The sequence below is a fragment of the Danio rerio genome, chromosome 15, assembly GCF_049306965.1.
Source record: "Danio rerio strain Tuebingen ecotype United States chromosome 15, GRCz12tu, whole genome shotgun sequence".
NCBI classification, from domain to species: Eukaryota; Metazoa; Chordata; class Actinopteri; order Cypriniformes; family Danionidae; genus Danio; species Danio rerio.
The window spans coordinates 2801559-2817711 of record NC_133190.1 but is presented as its reverse complement, the minus strand read 5'-3'; positions in this window follow the sequence as shown (position 1 = coordinate 2817711).

Below are 16153 nucleotides of genomic sequence, written 5' to 3'. Positions count from 1 at the left end.
CGCTGGTTCGAGCCTCGGCTGGGCCAGTTAGTGTTTCAGTGTGGAGTTTGCATGTTCTCCCTGCATTCGCGTGGGTTTACTCCGGATGCTCCGGTTTCCCCCTACAGCCCAAAGACATGCGATACAGGTGAATTGGGTAGGCTAAATTGTCCCTAGTGTGTGAGTGTGAATCAGTGTGTATGGATGTTTGCCAGAGATGGGTTGCAGCTGGAAGGGCATCCGCTGCGTAAAAATGTGCTGCATAAGTTGGCGGTTCATTCCACTGTGGCAACCCTGGAATTAATAAACGGACTAAGCCCAATGAATGAATTTATAATTTAGTACAAAGCTGACAGGAACAAAGCATTATTAGTCACAAGATGGCACCAAACAGTCAAAAACTGTGCCATGACAGTCAAGCAGATGCATATGAATGTGGATGTAAGCATATGGGTTTAAATGTATTCACTGATGATTCCAACCCAACGTTCTGAAAACGTGGTCCCGATGACATTTCTGGAGACCGCAAATTGTGCAGCCGGAGGTACGTATGGCTGCATTTCATTTTTTTAAGCGAACGATACGAGTGGTATGACGCCATTCCTTTTCGCACTTACTAGCTGACCACTTACCTCCGTGTGAAGGGCATTCCCTCCGCAACCAGTGTGTCCAGTTAGCTCGTTGTGTGCGTCGGCGAACTTGAGACGCAGAGAGGAGCTGACCACAACGATGACCGGGTTCGAGTCTGAGAAAGATTGGTTCCAGAAATCAGGTGAGACAACAACAGAATCCAAAAAATAAAACGAACAAGCGAATAACAGGCTGAGAATGTGGTGAAATCTGAAAACGTGGTAAAAATCAGACAAGCGCTTTTCTTTTTCTGGACCGCTTTTGTATACCATCGATTGGGTTTAGGGAAGTAAGTGGGTGGGCGGGTCAATTGATAAAATTGGTTGGGTTAAGGGAAGGAGGAGGGTGGGTCAGCTGATTGGCCGGTCGCCCAGTCGGCCATTCAGTTAGTCAGACAGACTGTCGGTCGACAGCGACCCCTCTGCTTGGTTTACGCGAGAACAGTGCGGGCGCGAACGGCACTGCCAGGAAAAATTTGAGATGCGAAAAAGCGCACACAGCAGCCTTTCGTGGATTTGCAAAAACAAAAACTGTACAATTACCCCTCCCGGGACATATTTCGGGGTCCCCAGAAATGTCCACGGGACAACGTTTTCAGAATGAGCCTGGGTTGCATGATTCTCAGTTCCCGAATTAGCCTGTGTTATTCAGCGGTTGTTATCAGATAATAACATACCTTAAAATGTCACGACTGACCAATCAGAATCAAGTATTCCACACAGCCGTGTAATAACCCAGGATAGCATCCTACTTGGCAAAACCACACCCACCCAAAACACACATAGTACCAATGTTATACACATAGGCACACATGCTGAGTCAAGGGCAGAAAATGTTAGCGAGTGGAGTAGTTAAGTGGACCCAGACGTGAAAGTACTGCTCTAATTTAAGACGGTTAGTCATTTCCTCACACAGCCTTCGTCTGTTCTCAAACTGCTGTCCAGTGTGTGTGTTTGCAGGGCCAGCGCACGGCTCTGGAATGATTCACAACAGCCGAGGAAAACACCCATAATGCACAGACTTTCCTCACTAGCAGGTCAACAAACCACTTGCCATTTCCCCTCTGAGTAACTTCATGAACTAAGGATTTCTCCTGAAGACAACACGATAAGAAATGAGGTTTGCTGCTCGTTCAAACTACGTTGTCTTGTAAAAAGTAATTCACTGGATGAAAAGAGCAAGAAACACATTCATTTTCATTGGGGAGAGTCGGTCATCTGTGAGTAAGAGCTCTGCTGTGTGTAAATCTCTCTGAACATGAAGACCTAGAGTTTAAGGCCATTTCAGTACATCTCTTCAGGGTAAATAGTTAAGACAAGTGAGAAAATGTGCTCTGGTGTACATTTTTGAGAACAAAAAATATGTGCTTGCAGGTACAAATGGCTGCTTTTTATGTGTAAAACCAACACTAGAGGGCGATACTGCTGACTGCTTACCTCCGTATGGACTGCTTTTTTGGTGTGAGTGCAGGCCCAGATTGCAACCCAGGCTCATTCTGAAAACGTAGTCCAGTGGACGTTTCTGGAGACCGCGAAATGCGTCCCAGGAGGTACGCTTGGCTGCATTTAATTTTTCGGGCGGTATGACGCGGTTCCTTTTCGCGCTTACCGGGTGACCGCTTACCTCTGTGTGGAGGGCTTTTCCGCTGCAACCAGTTTGTCCACTTAGACGACCGCGTTCGAGTCCGGGAAAGAGCTGTTCCAGAAATCAGGTAAGACAAAATGTGAGTTCATGACAGGGTGAGAATGTGGTGAAATCCGAAAACGTGGTTTTCCAACCCAAGCTCATTCTGGAAACGTAGCCCCGCGGACGTTTCTGGAGACCGCGGTTTACGTGGCCGGAGGTATGTAAAGGCCGCGTTTGGTTTTTTTCGAGCGAACGCTGTGGGGCGGTGTGGCGCCGCTCCGCCCCTCCTCTTCGCGCTCGACGGCCGACGGCTCGCCTCCGAGTGGAGGCCTTTCCCGAAGCAATCAGTTTGTCCGCTTAGCTCACAGCGTTGCGTCGGCGGAGCGGAGGCCCCGGAGGAGGAGCCGGAGCCGGCCGCGGTGGACGACGACCGGGATCGAGTCCGGGGAACAGCAGGTTCCTGAAATCAGGTTAGACGAAAAACGAATCCGAAAAATAAGGGCGAGAACACGGCGGGAGCCGAAAACGCGGTCGAAATTGAAGACGAGGGCTTTTGCTTTTTTTTTTTCCAATCCGGCGGCTTTTCGCGCGAGAACGGCGCGGGCACGAACGCCGCGCGCTCCCGAGAGGCGCCCAAGCGCCAAGCGAAAATGCGCGCACAGCGGCCTCTCGCGGATCCGCGAAAACAAAAAACGCTCGAATACGTACCTCCCGGGACGTAAAGCGCGGTGCGCAGAAACGTCCGCGGGGCTACGTTTCCACAATGAGCCCGGGTTGAAAAAATCAGACGAGGGCTTTTGTTTTTCTGGACAGCTTTTGTAAATTGTTGGTTGGGTTTAGGGAAGTAAATGGGTGGGCGGGTCAATCGGTTTAGGGAAGAAGGAGGGTGGGTCAGCCGATTGGCCAGTCGCACAGTCAATCATTCAGTCAGTCAGACAGCGGCCTCTCGTGAGTGAACAGCGCGGGTGCGAACGGCACTCACGAGAGATGTTTGAGATACGAAAAAGCGCACACAGCGGCCTCTCGTGGGTTCATGAAAACAAAACTGCAAAAATATGTACCTCCCATGATGTATTTCGCGGTCTCCAGAAACATCTAGGGGACAACGTTTTCAGAATGAGCCTGGGTTGGGGAATTATGTAGCCGGAGGTACGTATGGCTGCATTTTATTATTTTAAGCGAACGCTACGGGGCGATGTGATGCTGTTCCTTTTCGCGCTTGCCGGCTGACCGCTTACCTCCGTGTGGAGGGGTTTCCTGCCGCAACCAGTTTCTCCGGTTAGCTCGTCATGTAGCGTCAGCGGACTCGAGACGCAGAGAGGAGCTGACTATGATGACGACTGGGTTCGAGTTCGGGGAAGAGCGGTTGCAGAAATCAGGTAGAAAAACAAAAAAAAAATCCCAAAAATAACAGGGTGAGAATGTGGTAAAATCCGAAAACGTGGTAAAAATCAGACGAGGGCTTTTCTTTTTCTGGACGGCTTTTGTAAATCCTTGGTTGCACGGTCGCACTGTCAATCTTTCTGTCATTCTGACAGACTAACAGACGGTCGTTCGACAGCGACCTCTGGCGGATTTAGGTGTGAACAAGGGTTCGCACTGGTGAGAGACGTTTAAGATGCGAAAAAGCACGCACATCGGCCTCTCGCGGATTCGCTAAACGAAAACTGCACAAATACGTACCTCCCGGGACGTATTTCGCGGCCTCCAGAAACGTCCTTGGGACTACGTTCTCAGAATGAGCCTGGGTTGCCAGATTGGCTGATTGGGAGGAAATTCTCGGGAAGAATTCTCTCTTCAAGGGCCAAGGGGAAGGGAAAGGGGTTAAAATAATTGAATTGGGATTGGGCCAATATAGTCCAGGGTACATATTTGTTCGTTCTCAGAAATGTTTTCCTGGGAACATATTTCCATTGAGCCTGGGTTATGAATAGTCTTTTCTTTGTCCTAAACAGCGCCATAGATAATATAAACAGAAGCTCCAGAGAATGTAAACACTCTCCGACAGAGTCTCTCACACAATATTTTAGGCAGCTTTGTCCACCACATCATCATCACATTATTGAATTACGTAATATTTCACAAACATGTAAACAACTTTAATGGGTAACACTTTAGTTTAGGTCACAATTCACAGCAACAAAACGTTAACTAACACTACTAGGCTAATAAACTACTAATTAGCTGTTTATTAATAGTTAAGTTATTAGTAAGGTTTAGGGTTTGGCTAGGACTAGAGATGCAGAATAAGATCATACTTTATAATCTTAATAATAAGCAGCTAATCAGCCAGTAGTGAATAGCCTGAATTGTGACCTAAACTAAAGTGTCACCCTTTAGGGTTTTTATATAAAAAAAACTGAACTCAAGGCCCAATGGCATTTATATATTCAAATTCAAATGAGCTATTGTTTATTATTAATATTAATATTATAGGAAACACTGTGAAAATGTCCTTGCTCTGATAAACCATACCTGTCAACACTTAAGTTGTTCCCGGGAGTCTCCTGTATTTCAGACCAATCTGCCATTTTGTCTGGTCTCCCGGAAAACTCCCGCTTCTCTTGTTACGGATTGCTTTTGGAAACACTGTCGGTTGGGTTTAGGGAAGTGGGTGGGCGCTGGTAAATTGGTGCTTATGAAAACACTATTGGTTGGGTTTAGGGAAGTAGGAGGGTAGGTCAGTCCATGGGTCAGTCAGTAAGTCAGTCGTCAGTGGCCTCTGGTGGATTTACGTGAGAACAGCAGGCGCGAATGGCACTCTTGAGAGAAATCTGAGATCTGAAAAAGTGTACACAACGGTCTCTGGTGGATTCGCAAAACAAAAACTGCAAAAAAAAACGTAGCTCCTGGAACGTATTTGGCTCTCTCCAGAAATGTATATAAGAGTACGTAATCAGAATGAGCCTGGGTGACTATTTCTACTCTTAATATGAAGACAACCTATAACTGATTTTATATATATATATATATATATATATATATATATATATATATATATATATATATATATATATATATATATAATGTATTGCATGTGCTCACCAGAAATTTTATGAAAGATTGTGGCAATAACATTGGACTTTTGTGGTAAAAAATACTGTACAAAATTACAGTAATTCATTTTTTAAAAATGCAACAGTAAAAGTCCGTAATCTGGTTAATAGTAAGCTTCCTTAATATATAATATGGTTAATAACCGTAAATTGACTTTCCCAGAAATCCCTGCCCAGTTCTCCTTATGTTTTTTTGTTGACATTACTATATTTTTGTTTTGTTTTCTCATCAGGGGTGTAGAGTATATATTTTTTGTTACATCTAATGTTGATAATGTCACACCCTCAGCTCGGTCCTGCAGCTCCAATCACCACTCTCCCTCACCATCCACCACACCCGTGAATCACCCAATTACTGATTACCCACACCTGCACCTACAATCTCTATGCACTAGAGATGCGCGGATGGCGGTTACAGCCGCGGAATCCGCGGATAAACCGCGGATCGGGCGGATGACGTGACGAAAAATAAAATTTTTATTAAATTCGGGCGGGTGGTGGGCGGTTGTACTGTTTTTGTACACATAGCTGGCGCACCAACGAAAAAGCCTAGAACTGACTTCACAGAATGAGAGGAGGAATCGGATACACTAATTCTGGATGAAGTACAGAAATATTCCTCTACAAACTTCCGTATAGACGGATCAGCAGAGGAAAATCTGCTTTCCTTTTAGGAGAAACAAGGCCAGTCATTCCCACGACTACAGCACCTTTCCAAGAGAATTCTATGCATTTCAGCAACAAGTGCTGCGAGCGAGCGCTCCTTCAGCGCAGCAGGGCGCATTGAGGCCAGGCGCTCTCGTCTGAATGTTGAAATGATGTGTCAAAATGCGTTTTCTATTAGGCTACAATAATAATTAAAAAAATTGTACAGTACAGTGCGTTTCATTTAGGCTATTTATTTATTTTTGTCCCTGTGCGCCAATTGGAGACGGAGTTCACTGCTGATATTCTGAGAGCTTTATAGGGTGCTTCTCATTTCTTATTTGTGTATCCTCGTTTCCTTTCCTTGCTTTCTTTCCTCGTCTTTCCACCCCTATAGGATGCGAGGAAAGGACGCAAGGAAAAGACTCAAGGACCGACCGAGGAATTGAATCAAGTAAAACGACGTCCTCGTATTGTTTAGCGTCACTTCAAAGCGTCAATTAATGCTGGATTTGACTTGCAGGTTTGGATTAACTGCATGTCATTAAAGTCATTCTCTATTTTCTAATAATCAATAAAGAAACATTCATTTAATAATAAAAAGGAATAAGCCATTCAAATAAAGAGCTCAGTCAGCAGATGGCGGGCGGGTGCGGTTTTAAAATTTGGTCAAAAATGTTAGTGCGGATGGATGGCGGACGGATGATTGCGGTTGCGGATGAAATAATAGCACATCCGCGCATCTCTACTATGCACTATATATACTCACCTCCTTCATTCACTCACCGGCTGGAATCGACATCAGTTGGTTCTCCTCATTGTCTCTCCCGCTTCCTCTTGTACCCTTCCGTGGATGTCCTTCTTCTCCTGTGGATGCAAACACATCTGCTTAAGAGACGTGACTAAGCTTTACTGGTGTATTACTGAAGGTCTTCATACTCACCATATGAACTGTGTGTGAGATTGCTCTCCCTCTGCTACACCACTTACCTGCTTTATCTCTCAGCATCTCTTGCATTGCACTAATAAATACCCTTAAAGATGTAACCATCTCTGTCTTCCTTGTGTGACAGATCAATGTTTATTGAGTGTTATCGTGGTGGTGTTTAGCTATTGTGTGAATGACACTGGGCATCTTTTATGTCTATGCAGCTTGTGGGAAAAATAGTTTGGTTAATCATGTGATTTTCTTATCACATCATGGTTGTGTTTTTGTCTGTGTAAGAATATGTGTAGATGTCCTGACTTTAAAACACTGGTGTGTAGAACTACAAATGACCAAAACACAGTAGATTACCGTAAAATTATTGTATGGTTTTTACTGTATGTTTAACATTAAAAGTCTGGCAACCGCAGCTGATGTTTCTTTCTCTGTGAATTTTATGGGGTATCCACACAGAACAACAGCATTCAACATATTCTCCAGCATCCAGTGTTTATATACATATGCGCACCGCAGGAATCAGTCAGCTATTTTAATGAATTCCTTTCTCCATTGCTGTTCCTCTCTCTGGAATCAATTATGGGCTGGAGTTTTATCTGCAGGGGGTCCGCTGGAGGTCTGTCAGGGCTATTTATTACAACCACATGTGTTTTTAGAGGACAGCGGGTGGAGTATGAGCACGATTAAAACAGAAAGTGGAGATAAGCCAAAGTTTAAGTAAAGTACATGTCAAACATTCATCCGCAGGTAAACAGGGAGAAGTTTCCAAAGTATTTTAAAGTCTCTCAGCTCCACTTTTCCTTCAGCTCATTAATTTTCTGACAGTAATGATTATGGCTATATCAACAGTTACGGATCTTTCTTATGCCAATTCGTAACGTTTTGATTTAGTGGCTGATTCGGATGAATTTATACGATCTCATGTATATTGTAAAATGAATGATTTGCTCATGTGCGCACTTATTACCTGCCTATAATCAAGATATGAACTGTTTATTAGCACTTATATAGTATGATCTCATTTTACATCCCTTGTCCTACCCAATACCCAAACCTAAACCCAACTAACACCTTACTGCCCTGCTGAAAAATTCAGCTTAAACCAGCCTAGGCTGGTTGGCTGGTTTTAGCTGGTCAACCAGGCTGGTTTTAGAGGGGTTTTGGCCACTTCCAGGCTGGTTTCCAGCCATTTCCAGCCTGGTTTTAGCTGGTCAGGCTGGAAAATGACCAGCTAAATCCAGCTAAAACCAGCTTGACCAGCCTAGCCAGGCTGGGAGCCCAGCCAAAACCAGCTTTGTCCAGCTTAAACCAGGCTGGTCAAGCTGGTTTTAGCTGGATTTAGCTGGTCATTTTCCAGCCTGACCAGTTAAAACCAGGCTGGAAATGACCAAAACCCCTCTAAAACCAGCCTGGTCGACCAGCTAAAACAGCCAACCAGCCTAGGCTGGTTTAAGCTGTTTTTTTTAGCAGGGTGACTATTAATATGCAGCTAATTAGTAGTTTATTAAGCTAAAAATCTGAGTTAATGGTTTGTTAATAGTGTGAATTGTACACTAAAATAAAGCGTAACCCAAAAAACCTATTTCATCAATTGTTAAGTTAACTCTACATTAATACACAGCAGCTACAAATGCTGTATACTTGACTTGTAAACACATATGTGTAGTGTATTAACAGGAGTGTCAAAATACAACGTAAACTTTTACAAAACAACAATATAATAACTTCATTCATTCATTTTCTTGTCGGCTTAGTCACTTTATTAATCCGGGGTCGCCACAGCGGAATGAACCGCCAACTTATCCAGCAAGAGCAGCGGATGCCCTTCCAGCCGCAACCCATCTCTGGGAACATCCCCACACACACACTCATACAGTACGGACAATTTAGCCTACCCAATTCACCTGTACCGCATGTCTTTAGACTGTGGGGGAAACCGGAGCACCCGGAGGAAACCCACGCGAAGGCAGGGAGAACTTGCAAACTCCACACAGAAACGCCAACTGAGCCGAGGTTCGAACCAGCGACCTTCAAAGCTCCTGGGACGTATTTGGTGCTCTCCAGAAATGTATATAAGGGTATGTTTTCAGAATGAGCCTGGGTTGAATTGGTCAGTTGTGGCATTCCAAAGTCTGTTTTTTCCAGATAACACTCAACACACACAAACACACACACACACACACACATGTTCACATCCATATACTAACGTTAATTAATTTGTATGTCTGTCAGGCCACGTTTTTGACTCTTTTTAACTGTTTGGTGCCGTCTTAAAAAGAATAATGTTGATGAAAATGAACAACATGATGTAGGTTAGTGTTGAAAAAACCAGCTTAAACCAGCCTAGGCTGGTTGGCTGGTTTTAGCTGGTCGACCAGGCTGGTTTTAGAGGGGTTTTGGCCATTTCCAGGCTGGTTTCCAGCCATTTCCAGCCCGGTTTTAGCTGGTCAGGCTGGGAGATGACCAGCTAAAACCGGCTTGACCAGCTTAGCCAGGCTGGGAGCCCAGCCAAAGCCAGCTATGTCCAGCTTAAACCAGGCTGGTCAAGCTGGTTTTAGCTGGATTTAGCTGGTCATTTTCCAGCCTGACCAGCTAAGACCAGGCTGGAAATGGCTGGAAACCAGCCTGGAAAGGGCCAAAACCCCTCTAAAACCAGCCTGGTCGACCAGCCAACCAGCCTAGGCTGGTTTAAGCTGGATTTTTCAGTAGGGTATCCAGCCAGTTTCGTGTCTGTCAGCTTTGCGTTTTTGGCGCCATCTTGTGATTGAATAATGCACAGGTTAGTTGATTAGTTTTTGTACATCAGCTTTGTGTTTAATTAAAGAATTAATAAACTATTACAGTTTAGAATAATGCTTTATGTCTAATTTGAGTTATTTGTGGCAAGTAGCCGTGTAATAAGTGAGATAAAGTACATCCAGAACAGTTGTTTTCACAGAATATAATAAACTTTTTGCTGTAAAAACAGCTTAAACCTGTCTAGGCTGGTATTAGCTGGTCAAATTTCTGTAAATCAGCATGGAAGCCCTCTAAAACCAGGCTGGCTGACCAGCTAAAACCAGCCAACCAGCTTAGACTGGTTTAAACTGCTTTTTTTCAGCAGGGGGCTGAAGGGCTTTATTGAGCATATACAACAAATTCACCAGGGTGCTGATAACATGTCTGGCTTTATTTCACGATAACAGGCTCCTGGATGTGCTTTATCCATCACTTAACAAATGATCCAGCGTGCGGTTATTATAAAGTGTTACACCCAAGAGTCTGTATAAAGGAATGAAAGCCGCCCACACGCAATGTAGGGAGTGAAAGTTTAAATGAACTTGTACTTCCTTTCACAGGGTCTGTTGATTCATCCTGGTGTCTGTTTCTTTTCGGTGGGATCTTTTTACAGTCCATGGGTGGGATGTCGTCTCTGTGAGTCAGTCAGATGGCCAGATGGGTCAGCGAAACATTCCTTTAATCAGCTTCCCATGTCTGCACGAACAGCCCCTCACAGATATATGTTCATAGCTTTCACACTTAACTGATGAAAGCGTCTGAAACTGAATCATCATATTATTCAGATAGTCTAGATGTGATGTGTTTCATGTGTCTGTTATTATAAGGAAAAACTAACAACAAAGTCAGCCAGTGTGAATCACTAACCAGAATGTGAATACTGTGTGACCACCACGGGATTGTTTCCTTCACCCTGTCTATGATTATGTAATAAAGAAAGTAATATTTCAAAAACCATTTAAAACCACATTAGGAAACAGAGGCGGAGAAAAAGCTGTGGTTAGGCAATGTGTTGCTTTGGTGCCAATAATCTTCATTTCAATCATATTTAATACTCAAATGAGTTAACTTAGTAATATGTTTGGTGATACTTTAGTTTAAGTAACCATTAACTGTATGCTTATTATTAAGTTTACTTATAAGTGATGATAAAAAGGGCCTAAATGTGACCAGCATATTTCTAAAAATTTTTTCAATATAGCATTTTTTTATTACCACAACAATACATAACACTTTAGTTTAAATTCATAACAATTATGTTAAAAATACCATCAAATGAGTTAAACAAACTCAGCTGTATCAAAACCGTGTCTAACACAGTAGATTTAACCGTATCTAACACAGTAATTTAATGTATGCCAAAGACTCTAGAATGAAGGGACTTTGCGTATACAAAAATAATATTTAAATGTTTTTTTTTACCTTATCCTTTCCAAGCTCCTTCCGAAGACTCAGTCCTGCGTCACTCGTGCTTTCCTGTCCACTGAGTGTGGAAGGCCGTTGGGGCCAAAACGTTTTGGCCCCAACGGCCTTCCATAACTGGGAACAGGTCGGCCTTGAGGCGAAGCATGGCCGTCGTTTAGTCATTAGATTTAAAAAAGTGCGTATATATATATTATACATTAAACTAAATGTGTTATTTTTTATGAAAATTGTTTAATACACACTGAATAACTTACGTCTTGCACAGAATTTCACTCACTTACCATTAAAGATGACGCAAAGAAGATGTCAGTTTCTCACACTGATGTCCCTGGATTTTGAAGTGAAATGTGTGCTCTCTTTTACGTCCGCGTTCCCAACCCAGCACTGCTGGGTTATGCTGCGTTCACACCAGACGTGTGAGTGATTTACATGTTAAGTCAATGCAAACGTGCGAATAGACATCCTGCGGCGCGATATGTGCGAATGGCGTGGCGCGAATGGAGCAATACGTGCGAATGACGCGATACGCACAAATGGCGTGGCGCGACACGAATTGAGCGTTTTGCGTGTTTGACACGCGAATCACTTGAGTTCGAAAATCTGAACTTCAGCGGACATTCGCGCCGCGTTAACCAATCAGGAGCTTGCTCTTGTGGGGGCGTGATTGTGACATATCGCTTGTTGTGGGTGTCCCAGGGGAAATCCTCCAGCCTACACCGACAAAAAGTTCATCGAACTGGGCTCAGCGCAGTCAGAAGCACCGCTGAAAACCTCCGTCATCCAGGTTAAGTATCTGGAGGAGTTTATGAGCTCACAGAGCTGGATGCACCTCTGAAAGGATGAAGTGGACACTGCCATAAACGTATCGATGCTGTTTTTCAGCCTTCATAAAGCACATAAACACTGTTATTTTCTTCATAAAATACATGTTAGCCATTTAGCTAAGAAGCTAGAGTCACCGTGCACACAGAAGCCCTGCCCATCACGAAAATCCACGTCTCTTCCGAAGTGAATTTGACGCGCAAATGAAGCGGATTTTACGCGTGAATGAAGCGAGTAACCTCAAATGTTCACACGGCTATTTACGTGCGAATATCGCGATTTGTCCGTGTGTTCCGCGTCTGGTGTGAACACAGCATTACAGATCAAGACTGATTTTCAACCCAAATTGGGTTAAATCAACCCAACTTTGTTACCTAGCAGTCTCAACCCAGCATTTGGGTTAAAAACCAACCCAGCGTTTTTTGTGTACCTGCCTATTGTTAAAATATAAACTGTTTATTAGTACTTATAAAGTATGATCTTATTTTACATCACTAGTCCTACCCAATACCCAAACCTAAACCCAGCTAACACCTCACTAACAATTAATCAGCAGCTAATCAGTAGTTTATTAAGCTAAAATTCTTAGTTGATGGTTTGTTATTAGATTCTTGAATGTACTTCAATGTTGAGTAAACATTGGCATAACCAAGAATATTAATGCCATATTTGTTTGCTCTCTGTGCTGATTTGTGCAGGGCATAGTCAGATTGAGCCAAAGAAGAGCAATAAACATGCCAGTGATAATTGTGGATAAACACACGCTGCATGCACAACATTCCGTTGGAAGATACACACACACTTAAATTTATGGGGATTCCCCCATATGATTATTATACTGTACAGATTGTATATTTTATATCTGCAATTTTACATTTTCAAAATACGTCCTCATAGGAAACAAAAAAATTAGGTCATGTGGGCATTTGGTCCCCACAACATCAGGAATGCAAGGTACAGACTAACAAACTGTCGCCTCACAGCAAGAAGGCCACATGTTCGAGTCCCAGTTGGGTCAGTTGGCATTTCTGTGTGGAGTTTGCATGCTCTCCCCATGTTGGCGTGGGTTTCCTCTGGGTGCTCCGGTTTCCCCCGCAGTCCAAACACATGCGCTATAGGGGAATTGAAGAAACTAAATTGGCCATAGTGTATGAGTGTGAATGAGTGTGTATGGATGTTTCCCAGTGCTGGGTTTCAGCTGAAAGTGTAAAACATATGCTGGATAAGTTGTCTGTTCATTTGCTGTGATTAATAAAGGGACTAAGCTGAAAGGAAGATGAATGAATGAATGAAAAATGACCAACTCAAACCGGCTCAAACCTGTAAAGTAGACATGCTGCGCCCCCCACAGGAGCATTATGAACATTACAGTTATTGATATGACATTAAAAAAGATTTCTGTGTTGTTTGCTTCATTTGTAAAGCAATCTTTATCCAATTTGTGTCTTTGTATTTTTGGCATATGTAATTATTAAAATCCTGATATCACACCTATATAAACATCGCAGAGTTGTTTATCTGGAATATGTTTTTATTTGACCATTATTTAGTCATGTCTTAAGACATCTCCATGTGAACATTAAATAGATGTATAATGACTTTAAGCTCTTTAATTTAGAATATTCATACAGCAGACCTTTAAAAGATGTCTATCAGATCTTTGGTGTTTTCTAGACCAGTGGTTCTCAAACTTTTTTCATCAAGTACCACCTCAGACACTTTTTTTTTCTCTCCATGTACCACCATAATGACCAGTATTGAAATACAGTAGCGTAGTAGGCCTAATTAAGCTAAGTATGTATAGCTGCAGCTCCAGCTCTGCACAGTTCAAAAACGTGGCAGAGTAATTCTTATTGTTATGAATATTTATTATTGTCAGCCACTTTAAACATTATAAACAGTTTGAACATTAACACTGTACTGTGCTCACAGGTAAAAAAATAAAATGTTAACGTTTAAATTAAAATGTGATTTTGAAAATTAATTAAAAATGACACTGTTCTTAAAAGTAAAAAGAAAACTGCTGTACTTAAATGTAAAGTATTATCATAAAGTAACTTATTCATCAAAACTTGGAAATGTACTTTGGACCTCATAAATATAGGCTATATGTCATAAACTCTTTGATAAATTTTAAAATATATGATGCATGTACTTTTTTATATCTTTGAAATATAAACATTAACTTGTATTTTAAATATATGAATTGAATTTACATATTTAAATTAGAAATAAGATCTGCTTAATGTGGGTTAAAGTAGGCTATGTGTGCCAGAAAAGCAAGTGATTAAACTATACCTGTCAACATTGGGATTTAAAAATAGAGGATACGCCCCAACAACCATTACATATTTGGAGAGAAGATTAGCTTCACATGATAGACTACATAACAAACATTAGAAAATAGAATATAAAATAAAAGGTTTACCCTATTAAAATCAGGCTTTTACTGATCACATCGGGCTTATTGTTCACATCAAAAGGTTAAAAGTGTTTTTATTATTTTATTTTTTTTTACTTTATTTATTCAGCGAATCCTCCGTGTACCACTAGAGAGAAGCCTGCGTACCACTGGTGGTACACGTACCACAGTTTGAGAACCACTGTTCTAGACCAAACATATTGCAGATATATATCATTCATTCAATCATTCATTTTCTTTTCGGCTTAGTCCTTTTATTAATCTGGGGTCGCCACAGTGAAATGAACCGCCAACTTATCCAGCAGAAGTTTTACACAGCGGATGCCCTTCCAGCTGCAACCCATCACTGGGAAACCATACACTCTCATTCACACATACACTACAGACAATTTTAGCTTACCCAATTCACCTTTACCTTATGTCTTTGGATTTGTGGGAGAAACCCGCACCAACACGGGGAGAACATGCAAACTCCACACAGAAATGCCAACTGACACAGCAGAAGCTCAAACCAGCGACCTTTTTGCTGTAAGGCGACAGTGCAGCCCATTGCGCCACCGTGGTGCCTCACATATATCATTATTTACTATAATATCACAGTCCCCCAAACATTACCCTTGTGTAAGAAGCTAGAAAGTTCTACACTCACCGGCCACTTTATTAGGTACACCTGTCCAACTGCTTGTTAACGCAAATGTCTAATTAGCCAATCACATGGCAGCAAATCAAAGCATTTGGGCATGTAGACGCGAATCACCTCAGACTGGTTTCCTGAACATGACAATGAGTTCACTGTACTCAAATGGCCTCCACAGTCACCAGATCTCAATCCAATAGAGCAGCTTTGGGATGTGGTGGAATAGGAGATTCACATCATGGATGTGCAGCTGACAAATCTGCAGCAACTATGTGATGCTATCATGTCAATATGGAGCAAAATCTCTGAGGAACATTTCCAGTACCTTCTTAAATCTATGCCACGAAGGATTTAGGCAGTTCTGAAGGCAAAATGGGGGCCAACCCGGTACAAATAAGGTACCTAATAAAGTGGCCAGTATTGTGTTCATGTTATTAGTCCATGAAGATTTCCTGCTTGTTTTCAAACTATATCATAATTTAAAACTTTAAAACAGCAAGCATAACATTACGTATCAATATGTGGACACTTTTGGATTCTCAGAGGCTAAAAACCAGTTTAAACCAGCCTAAGCTGGTTGGTTGGTTTTAGCTGGTCGACCAGCCTGGTTTTAGAGGGGTTTTGGCCACTTCAGGCTGATTTCCATTTTTAAGCCTGGTCTTAGCTGGTCAGGCTGGACAATGACCAGCTAAAACCACCTCGACCAGCCTGGTTTAAACTGGACATAGCTTTGGCTGGGCTCCCAGCCTGGATAGGCTGGTCAGGCTGGTTGTAGCTGGTCATCTGCCAGCCTGACCAACTAGGACCAGGCTGGAAATGGTTGGAAACCAGTCTGGAAATGGCCAAAACCCCTCTAAAACCAGCCTGGTCGACCAGCTAAAGCTAGCTTAGGCTGGTTTTAGCTTTTTTTCAGTAATGAAAAATGTAAAACAGGAAATACACTGTGGGCAATTGTTATTGTTTACATCACTCAAAATAGTGTTTATGTCATTTTTGACAAAAATTATTTTTAAAATAAAAATAGGCTACAATTTAAGTTATTATACGTTCCTATTATATTATTAATATTTTATTAATTATTATTTATTAAATTATTTAATTTATTATAACTATTTTACGATCCAATTATTTGAATACAGATTTTAATGGAGCGGTTATTAGTGTGTTAAAATGTTTACTTCTGAACGTTT